Source organism: Petaurus breviceps, unplaced genomic scaffold (assembly GCF_028583685.1).
Source record: "Petaurus breviceps papuanus isolate PSGF00001 unplaced genomic scaffold, PetGlider_PUasm1.0 90895, whole genome shotgun sequence".
In the NCBI taxonomy this organism is placed as follows: domain Eukaryota; kingdom Metazoa; phylum Chordata; class Mammalia; order Diprotodontia; family Petauridae; genus Petaurus; species Petaurus breviceps.
The window spans coordinates 19,613,589-19,623,952 of NW_027187372.1; positions in this window are offsets into that span (position 1 = coordinate 19,613,589).

Sequence of the window (10,364 nt, forward strand, 5' to 3'; positions counted from 1 at the left end):
CTTCAAAATCAGTTTTTCTTTCATTATTCTATTGATATTTTTAAAAGGCAAAATAATTATGTTGAAAGGCTACAGATTTATTCTAATAATATTGCTAGTACCTTTAAACTCCTCCTTAGAAATTGTCTTCAGAGGAAGTTCATGAGTAATAATAGTAAATGATGTTTGTGACATCTTGGTTTTGACCTCATTGTATTAGTTTACTCTATTATTGTCTACTTAATTCAAAAGACTTGGTTTTGGATGACTTTAGGCTATTTTCTAAACATCAAACAACCACCAACAGATGAAAATTTATTATCTTTCAGAGAAATAAATGTGCCATGGGCTCAGTAGGACTTACTAAGAGTGGAATTCCAAAAAGACTTTGAATAATGGTAACACAATATTGGAATGCCATATGTGCTTCCTGAGGACTACTTTGAAGGGTACAGCAGTCTCTAGGAAATGTAAGCTCTTGAATGCTTTTTGTGGCACATAGTAAGCACTCATTAAATTCTACTTGACTGACTGGTCTTATTTCATATAAGGATTAAGGTAAATTATCAAAAATACATGTTCTTAAAGTTGAGATAGCTTTCACACATCTAATTTTCTTAAAGTCAAGGAAGGAGGTTTAGATTGGCAACAAAAGTACATCAGGATACTATTCTACAAAAATGAGTGAAATTAAGATAATGAATTAAACAATTATGATTTTATCTGCACTAATTATGTACAATATGACTATAATCACTAAAAAAAGACCTGTACAGATTTCATGTCTTCCTTCAAATGGAGCAAATTCTAGATTAAAGATATGTAGCAAAACCAAGAATCATTCCTTAATAGTTAGGTAGCCAAAATACATCACTAAAAAATGTGCTAAAGGGGAAGAATTGAAAATTAATAATCATATTAAAGACTGCTCCAAATCATGGAAAATAATAGAAATACAATCAAAACAATATAAGACATCCCTTCACCTGAATCCAATTGGTTAATATGACAAAACAATGAAAGAGTAAATCATGTTGTAGCTGCAGGGAAGTAGGTACTAATATACTAAGCTGGAGAAGACTGACCATTCTGGAAAGTAATTTGGGATTATGATTCAAGCAATTAACAGATATTTATTAAGTGCAAACTGTGTGTTATAAAAGTGACAAAATGTCCATATCCATAGACCCATATATCCTATCACTAGGTGCATTATTCCCAAAGAAGTAAAAAATACAAAAGAGGTCCTATACGTACCCCAAAATCTCTTTTGTATTAGCAAAGAGTGGAAAACAGAATATACTCATCTATTCCACAAATAATGGATAAATGAGTAAACAAACTTTGAAACATAAATGAAATGGTACATCACCATCCCATAAGAGAAGATAAATACAGACAATTCACATAAACATAGAAAGATTGATGTGAATTCATACATAGTGAAGTAAACAAAACAAGAAAAAGCAATATATTCAGTGAATATAACAATGTAAATGGGGGTAAGCAACAATAGAAAGAAAAAGGATTTGAAAGCTCTATGAGCAAGGCACATAAAATAAACAAATATGGTCCTGAATAAGAAATAAGAAAAAAAATGTATCCTCTTCTTTCCAGAAATGGGGGACTATGGCTATAGGATATCGAAGGTACCTTCAGATTTAATTGATGTATTTGTTGGAGGGGAGTGATTTTTTTAAATGCTTTATTACAAATGATGATTAGGGGTAGTAGAAGTATTTAGACATAGAAATGAAGTAAAAACTAAAAAAATGAAATGCAATGCCGATTTAAAAAAAATATTCTGTTTCCTAGTGCTCATTTACTTTATATTTTTCCATTGTCCCCAAAGGATTTAGTAGTAAACATAGTTATGCTCTGACTTTGAAACATAAAGCATTCTCCTACTTGCCTTCTAACTTTATATCCCATTACTATTTTACCTTAATGTTTCACTCCAAACAAACTTGTCCCATAAATAGCTCTGCACATTCCTGAAAAATGTTGTAACAAGATTTTCTGAGACATAATAATGTTTTCTCTCCCTGCCCCCTTTTTAAAGAACAAGGCCATTTTCAAGTTTATCCTCCTTGTTCCATCCTTGATACATCACTTTTATCTTTATTGTTAGCTCTCAAATCAATTTTTTTTCCACTTGAGCAATTATGTGGAGTTACTTTCCCCTCTTCCTTTGTTTCTTCTATCATGCTGCTATACAATTCAAAAAAAAGAAGTAAAAACAATTCTAGTGATCTTTGCTTCTATTTTTTATATTTCTCATAGATATTTCTAAACCATTGAATTTAATCACAATGTCCTTCAATCCTTTTTTTTGTTCAATATTATTTTTTTATCTTCTGATATTTTTCTTAAAATAATTTTTTCTTTACTTCCATTAATCTATTCACTATCCATTTTCTTGTGTTCTGCTCAAATTGGAGCTATTTATTTTTTGCTATAGTACTTCTGGTGTGGATCATTTGTATTTCCTTCTCATATTTTTTTTCCATCCTTGGATTTTTTTATCCTTAACATTGATTATGTAAAAAAAAAAACAACTTTTGTTTGCTCATTTCTTTAAATTTCTTTTTATGTTTATTTCTGAATCTTTATACGACTTTATTTTCTTTGACATTTTCACTGTTTTTTTGGGGGGGTGGAAATATTTCAAAAATAGGCTACTTGAAACTTCCCATTGTGTTTCACGAACTTTTCTTTTGTGGTTGGCGTTATTGTTGACCCAAGTTTTGTTGAAGTCTTCATTCTTCATGACCCCATTGCGATTTTTCTTAGCAAAGATACTGGAATTATTTGTCATTTCCTTTTCCAGCATATTTTACAGATGTGGGAACTGAGGCAAACAGGGTTAAATGACTTACCTGAGTTAAGCACTTAATAAGAGACCAGACTTGAAATCAGGTCTTGATTCCAAGTCAGTACTCTATCTACAATGCCACCTAAATACTCAAATTCTTGTTGTAAATCCTCTAAACTTTATGATAATGCATACTTATCTTTTTTGCAATTTCAATACCCAATACCTTGATTTTTTCCCCATTAGGTCCTTAAAATCAATCAATTAAATTCAATAAAGATCTATTAATTTCCATGTATTTATTAAGTGCCACTGTGCACTTAAGGCTAGAGATATCATTAAGAAAAAGAACAGACCCTGCTCTCAAAGAGCTTATGATCTAATAAGAGAAGAAAAAAACATGAAAATGTAAACAGTAGGAAGGATACTACAGGGACATATGAGGATCTGATGTTCCATGAATTTGAGACTAATAGGGTTGTTAATGCAAAATGGAGTTAAGTGGAACAATCTCAAAGTTAAGAGCCCTCTATATAATAAGGTTTTGGGATGAGTTATTACTCTACCTTTCAGTCCTCCAATCAGAGAGGAGAGGCAACTTATGGAATGAGAATGTTTAGAAGGTGACTATCAAAAATTGAGTCAGTAATCATATTTCAGGTGATTTGTTTATCCTGGGTGTGATGTTCCATGAAATCACAGCCTATCAGGTCTGGTTTCAGAGAACAAAGTGACTTACTTATATGCAAGGCAATATTCCAGGCCCTGATCACATAAATATCAAACAAACAAAAAACCAGCCCCTGTCTTCAAGGTCTGGAATTGTGTGAATATGTAAATTGGTATCTATTCCATTTTTTTGAAAGGGTAAGCAATTATTCATTTATTTTAAGAATTTGATGATATTTTAGGAATCCTGACAATTAATAATGGATAACTAATAATGCAGACTTGTAATATAGATAATAACTAATAAGATGGACTTGAAGTCTACCAGCTATAATTACCTAGAGAGGACAGCCTATATTTTACTATTATTTTTTTTAAATCCCTCAGTGAAAGAGGCAGGAGAGTACAGTAGAAAGACCACTAACTTTGGGCAAAAAGAATCTGGCTTCATATTGCACTACTGCTGTTTAGAATTTGTTACCTCAAACTCAATGGCCTCTGGAGTGCCTCCAGTTCTTGAGCTATGGTCCTGGGAAAGGTTTTTTTTTTTTTTAATGAACAAGTATCCATGAAGTGTACCTAGAAGTTAGCTACAGCATATCTTGCTGCAAGAATTTTCAGGGGTCACCGTACACTGAGTATGGGGGGAGTATATCTGTCCCACTCCCTTGTCTCTCTCTCTCCAACACAGATCCAGAAGACTGCCTCACCTTATTAAGAGGGAAGAGGAGAATCACTGAAGAAGAAGAGATTTTAAGGAGCCTCTCCAAAATGTCAATGTGTCAAATATCATTTTCAATTCTCACAATATCACCAAAGCTGAAAACTGAAAATCACTTCAGCAGCCAACTACTCCAAGTCACACAAGAAGGAATTATCATGATAATATCCCTGACTAGTGGTCATCCAGCCTCTGCTTAAAGACCTTCAAGGAGAGGCAATCTACCACTTATCCAGGCATGCAATTCTTAAGCAGATACTCTTCAGTACCTGTACTCTTCAGGAGTTAGAGAAAGCAGTTAACTTTCCCTGTTATAGTCTGTCATTCCAAGAGACCACCAATGTATCAAACCTAAACACTATCAATTCTCTCCAACTTAGTTGCAAGCAGCATTCTCTTGCCACCTCTAATTCCCCTTTTTATCTATTTAGTTCTAGTTTTTTTTTCAGGTTCTTTTGTCACCCACTTTACCGATTTACTTTATCATTACATCGTTGTTCTTGGAAATCCTATACTGTTCTCCACAAAATCCAATATATTCTTAAACTATTCAACTGTCATTACTTCCTTCTCCTTGCACTAATCAAAGCCTTGTTTTCTACTGATAAGGTTGAATCCTTTGTAACCTTTCTAAATTCAGAGGCACTCCTTTCCTCACTGAGCTTATGCTCACTAGGCTAGCACAGGGATGGATGTAGTTCTTCCTCCCAGCACTTGGTTTGTTAACATCGTCCTGATATTAACCAATTATCTTGAAAACTGAGGACAATGAAAGTCACCATGTGTCTTTACTTATTGCTGTCATCTACTGCCTTCCATGTAATAGACCCACTGTCATTCATGATGAACTCACTCTCCAAATTCTAAGTCAACTAAAAAACTTCTTGTTTCCCATGTCTAATGCAATATTTTTCCATGAAAAAAACTTGGATAAGAGGAGAGATTCAGAAGTGTTACACTTGGTTTTATAAAATCTGTTGGGGTTCTTTTTATCATTGCTCACCAAATATCAGCACTGTTAAGAACAAGAGGAAAAACAAAACAAAACAAAAAGTTCAAAGTGTCATCTGTCAGTGCTAGCTGTCACCAACTCCAGTACAGATTTATCTCACAGAAATCAAAGAGAGGCACTAGTCATCCTAATTCCTCACAAGAGTTGTGAGAATCACATCTGTGACCTCTGTGAAACCTTTTTCTTGTCTTTTTTAATTTGTTAGTTTACTTCTAGTTTACAAGATCCAGTTCCCCAGTTCATTGAGTTTCAAATTTTCTTCCCTTCGCTCCTCTCCCCCCATGCCCCATGGAGGCATACAATCAGGTATAGGATTTGCAGATAGTTTCACATTCGACATTGGTCAGATTATAAAGAAGGATGGTATCAGATGGAATGAACAATGGGGAAGAGGAAACAAAACCAAACAAGAAAAAGAAAGAGAGCAGGTAATTTGCTTCAATCTGCATTCAGTCTCTGTTCTTTCTAGTTCTTTCTCTGAATGCAGACATCTATCTCCATCATGAGACTTTTGGAGTTTACTTATAGCCCTGCATTTCTGAGAAAAATTCAGTCTATCAAAGTTGGTCATCAAATATGCTTTGTATTTGTAATTGTGTACAAATTTTTCCTTGTTCTGCTCTTCTCACTCAGCATCAGTTCCTATAAGCCTCTCCAGGTAAATATGAATTCTGTCTGTTCTTTGTTTCTTATGGCACAATAGTATTCCATTAAATTCATGTGCCATAACTTGTTTAGCCATACCCCAGTTGATGTGCATTCCCTTAATTTCAAATTCTTTGCCACCACAAAAAGAGTTGCTATTAATATTTTTGTACATATGTACATGTATTTTGTACATACAGGTCTTTCTCCTGCTTCTGTGATATTTTTGGGATACAACCCTAGAAGTGGTATAGCTGGGTCAAAGGATATGAAGTTATTTATAGCCCTTTGGGCATAGTTCCATATTGCTCTCCATAATGGTTGCATCAGTTCACAACTACACTGGCATTGTATTAATCTTCTAATTTTTCCACATCCTCTCCAGCATTTATCATTTTTCTGTTTTGTCATCTTAGCCAATCTGACTGGTGAGATGTGGTACCTCAGAGTTGTTTTGATTTGTATTTCTCGAATCAATAGTGATTTTGAGCATTTTTTCATATGCTTATAGATATCTTTAATTTCTTCCTCTGAGAACTGCCTATTCATATCCTTTGACCATTTATTAATTGGGGAATGACTTGTATTCTTATAGATTTGACTCAATTCTCTGCACATTTTAGAAATGAGTCCTTTATCAGAGACATTGGTTGTAAAAATTCTTTCCCGATTTCCCACTTCCCTCTTAATCTTGGTTACATTGGCTTTTTTTGTACAGAAGCTTTCCAATATCATGCAAAGTTATCCATTTTGAATGTTATAATGCTCTCTAATTCCTGTTTGGTAATGAAGTCTTCCCATCTCCATAAATCTGACAGGTAAACTATTCCTTTCTTTCCCAGATTGCTTACAGTATCATCATTTATACCTAGATGCTGCACCCATTTAGACTTAATTTTGGTATACAGTGTTAGATAATGGTCTATGCCCAGGTTCTGCCATACAGTGTTACAGTTTTCCCAGCAGTTTTTGTCAAATAGTGAGTCCTTATCCCAAAAACGAGGGTCTTTAGGTTTATCCAATAGTAGATTATTATAATCATTGACTGCTAAGTTTCATGTACCCAATCTATTCCATTGATCCACTGCTCTATTCCCCAGTCAGTACCAAGTAGTTTTGATGACTGATGCTTTATAATATAGATTAAAATCTGGTATAGCTAGTCCACCTTCCCTAGCATTTCTTTCCATTAATTCTCTTGATATTCTGGGCCTTTTGTTCTTCCAAATGAATTTTGTTAATATTTTTAGTAGTTCTATAAAGTAATTTTTCGGTAAATTGTTTGGTATGGATCGAAATATGTAATTTAATTTAGGTGAAATTGCCATTGTTATTATATTAGCTCAACCTAGCCATGAGCAATTAATGTTTTTACAATTAGATCTAACTTTATTTGTGTGAAAAGTGTTTAGTAGTTGTGTTCATATAGGTACTGGGTTTGTTTTGGAAGGTATATTCCCAAATATTATATAATATCTACAATAAATTTAAATGGGGTTTCCCTTTCTATCTCTTGCTGTTGGATTTTGTTAGAAGTATAAAGGAACATTGAAGATTTATATGGGTTTATTTTATATCCTGCAAAGTTGCCAAATTTATTTATTGTCTCAAGTAGTTTTTTACTTGATTCTTTAGGATTCTCTCAGTATATCACCATATCATCCACAAAGAATGATAACTTGATCTCCTCTTTACCTAAAATGATTCCTTTGATTTCTTTTCCTTCTCTTCTCTAATTGCCACTGCTAACATTTCTAGTACCAGATTGAATAAGAGGGGTGAACCTTGTTTCACGAAACTTGATCTTACTGGAAATGCTTCTAGCTCATCCCCATTACATACAATACTTGCTGATGGCTTTAAATACAAGCTACTTATTATTTTAAGGAAGGCTTCATTTATTCCTATACTTTCTAGTGTTTTAAATAGGAATGGATGTCGTACTTTGTTAAAAGCCTTCTCTGCATCTATTGAGACAATCATGTGGTTCTGCTACTTTTATTTTTTATATGATCAATTTTACTGATTGTTTTCCTAATATTAAACCATCCTTGCATTCCTGGAACAAATCCTACTTGATCAAAATGTATTATTCTTGTGATCAGTTGCTGTAGTCTTTTTGCTAATATTTTATTTAAAATTTTTGCATCTATATTCATGAGGGAGATTGGCCTATAATTGTCTTTTATCTGTTTTATCTCTTTCTGATTTAGGTATCAGTACTATATTTGAGTCATAAAAAGAATTTGGTAGGACTACTTCTTCACTAATTTTCCCAAAAAGTTGGTAGAGTATTATAATCAATTGTTCTTTAAATGTTTCACAGAATTTGCTAGTAAATCCATCTGGCCCTGGAGATTTTTTCCTAGGGTGTTCACTGATGGCTTGTTCAATTTCTTTTTATGAGATGGGGTTATTTAAATAATTTACTTTCTCTTCAGTTAATCTGGGCAATTTATATTGTTGTAAATATTCATCCATTTCACTAAGATTGTCAAATTTATGTGCATACAATTTGGCAAAATAATTGCTAATTATTGTTTTAATTTCCTCTTCATTGGAGGTAGATTCACCCTTTTTAATTTTGATACTCATAATTTGTTTTTTTGTCTTTTTTATCATATTCACTAAGGGTCTATCAATTTTATTGTTTTTTCATAAAACTAGCTCTAAGTTTAATTCAATAATTTTCTTAATTTCAATTTTATTAAACTCTCCTTTGGTTTTCATTATTTCTAATTTAGTATTTAATTGGGGATTTTCAATTTGTTATTTTTCTAGCTTTTTCAATTGCATGCCCAATTCATTGGTCTTTCTTTTCTCCAATTTATTCATGTATGCACTCAAGGATATTAAAGTTCCCCTAAGAACTGCCTTTGCTGCATCTCAAAAATTTTTGTATTTTGTCTCATTATTGTCATTATCTTGAATGAAGTTACTGCCTGTTTCTATAATTTCTTGTTTGACCCACTCATTCTTTAGTATTAAATTGATTAGTTTCCAAATAGCTTTTAGTCTTATCTTTCCATGGCCCTTTATTGCATATGATTTTTATTGCATCATGATATGAGAATGATGAATTTAATATTTCTGCCTTCCTGCCCTGAATTGTGTGGTTTAATATCCTACTACATGGTCAATTTTTGTGTATGTGCCATGTACTGCTGAGAGGAAAGTATATTCCTTTTTATCCCCATTCAGTTTTCTCCAGAGATCTATCATAACCACCTCTCTAAAATCCTATTAACCTCCTTAGCTTCTTTCTTGTTTATTTTAAAGTTGGATTAATCAAGTTCTGAGGGGGGGAGGGGTTAGGGTACTCCACTACTATAGTTTTGCTATCTATTTCTTCCTCTAATTCCCTTACCTTCTTCTCTAGGAATTTGAACGCTATACCACTTGGTGCATATATGTTAAGTAATGATATTGCTTCATTCTCGATGGTGCCTTTTAGCAGGATATAATTTCCTTCCTCATATCTTTTAATTAGATCAATTTTTGCTTTTGCTTTATCTGAGATAAGGATTTTTATGCCTGATTTTTTTTTTTACTTTACTTGAGGCACAATATATTTTACTCCAGCCTTTTACTTTTACCCTGTGTGTATCCCTCTGTTTCAGATGTGTTGCTTGTAAACAGCATATTGTGGGATTGTGATTTTTAATCCATTCTGCTATCCATCTCCATTTTATGGGAAAGTTCATCCCATTCATGTTCATAGTTATGATTACTATCTGTCTCTTTCCCTCCATCCTAATACCTCCCCTGTTTATGCTTATATTTTTCTCTCCTTCTCCCTTCCCCTCCTTATGAGTTTTTCGTTTGACCACCACCTCCCTCAATATTCCCTTCTTATCAGCCCCCCCTCCCTTTTTCTCCCCTTCCCCCTTATTTCTTCCCTCCCTTCTAATTTCCACCCTTCTTAGGCCTTCCCCCCTCCTACTACCTGTAGGATATGATAGATTTTTATACTTAATGTAGTATGTTATTTCTTCTTTGAACCGAGATTGACAAGAATAGATCTCATATAAAGTTCCTCTTCCTCCCCTCTTTCCTTCTGTTATGATACATTTTGTGTCTCTTCTCAATAGAGTCCTATGCTTACATGGTTTTTTTGTTCCCTCCTTGCACCAGAACCAATGAGGGCAAAGCCCATATAATGCTCATCTCCCTCCCATCTTTCCCTCTATTATGTTTTTATGCCTCTTTGTGTGGTATAATTTACCCTTTTCCACTCCATTCTTTCCTCTTCTTCCATTGCAGTCCCTTTGTAGCCCTTAATAAAGTTTTCTATTGTTATTTTGTGTAATTTATACCCATACCCTCTACTTGTCTATAAACACTTTGATCTTATTAAATAACAGGATGTGTGTGTGTGTTCCTTGTTTAACTTTCTATGTCTCTCTTGTGTCTTGTAATTTGAGGTTGAATTTTCCATTGAGCTCTGGCTTATTCATCAAGAAGGTCTGGAAATCCATTATATCATTGAATGACCATCTCCTTGCCTGGAATAATATATTCAG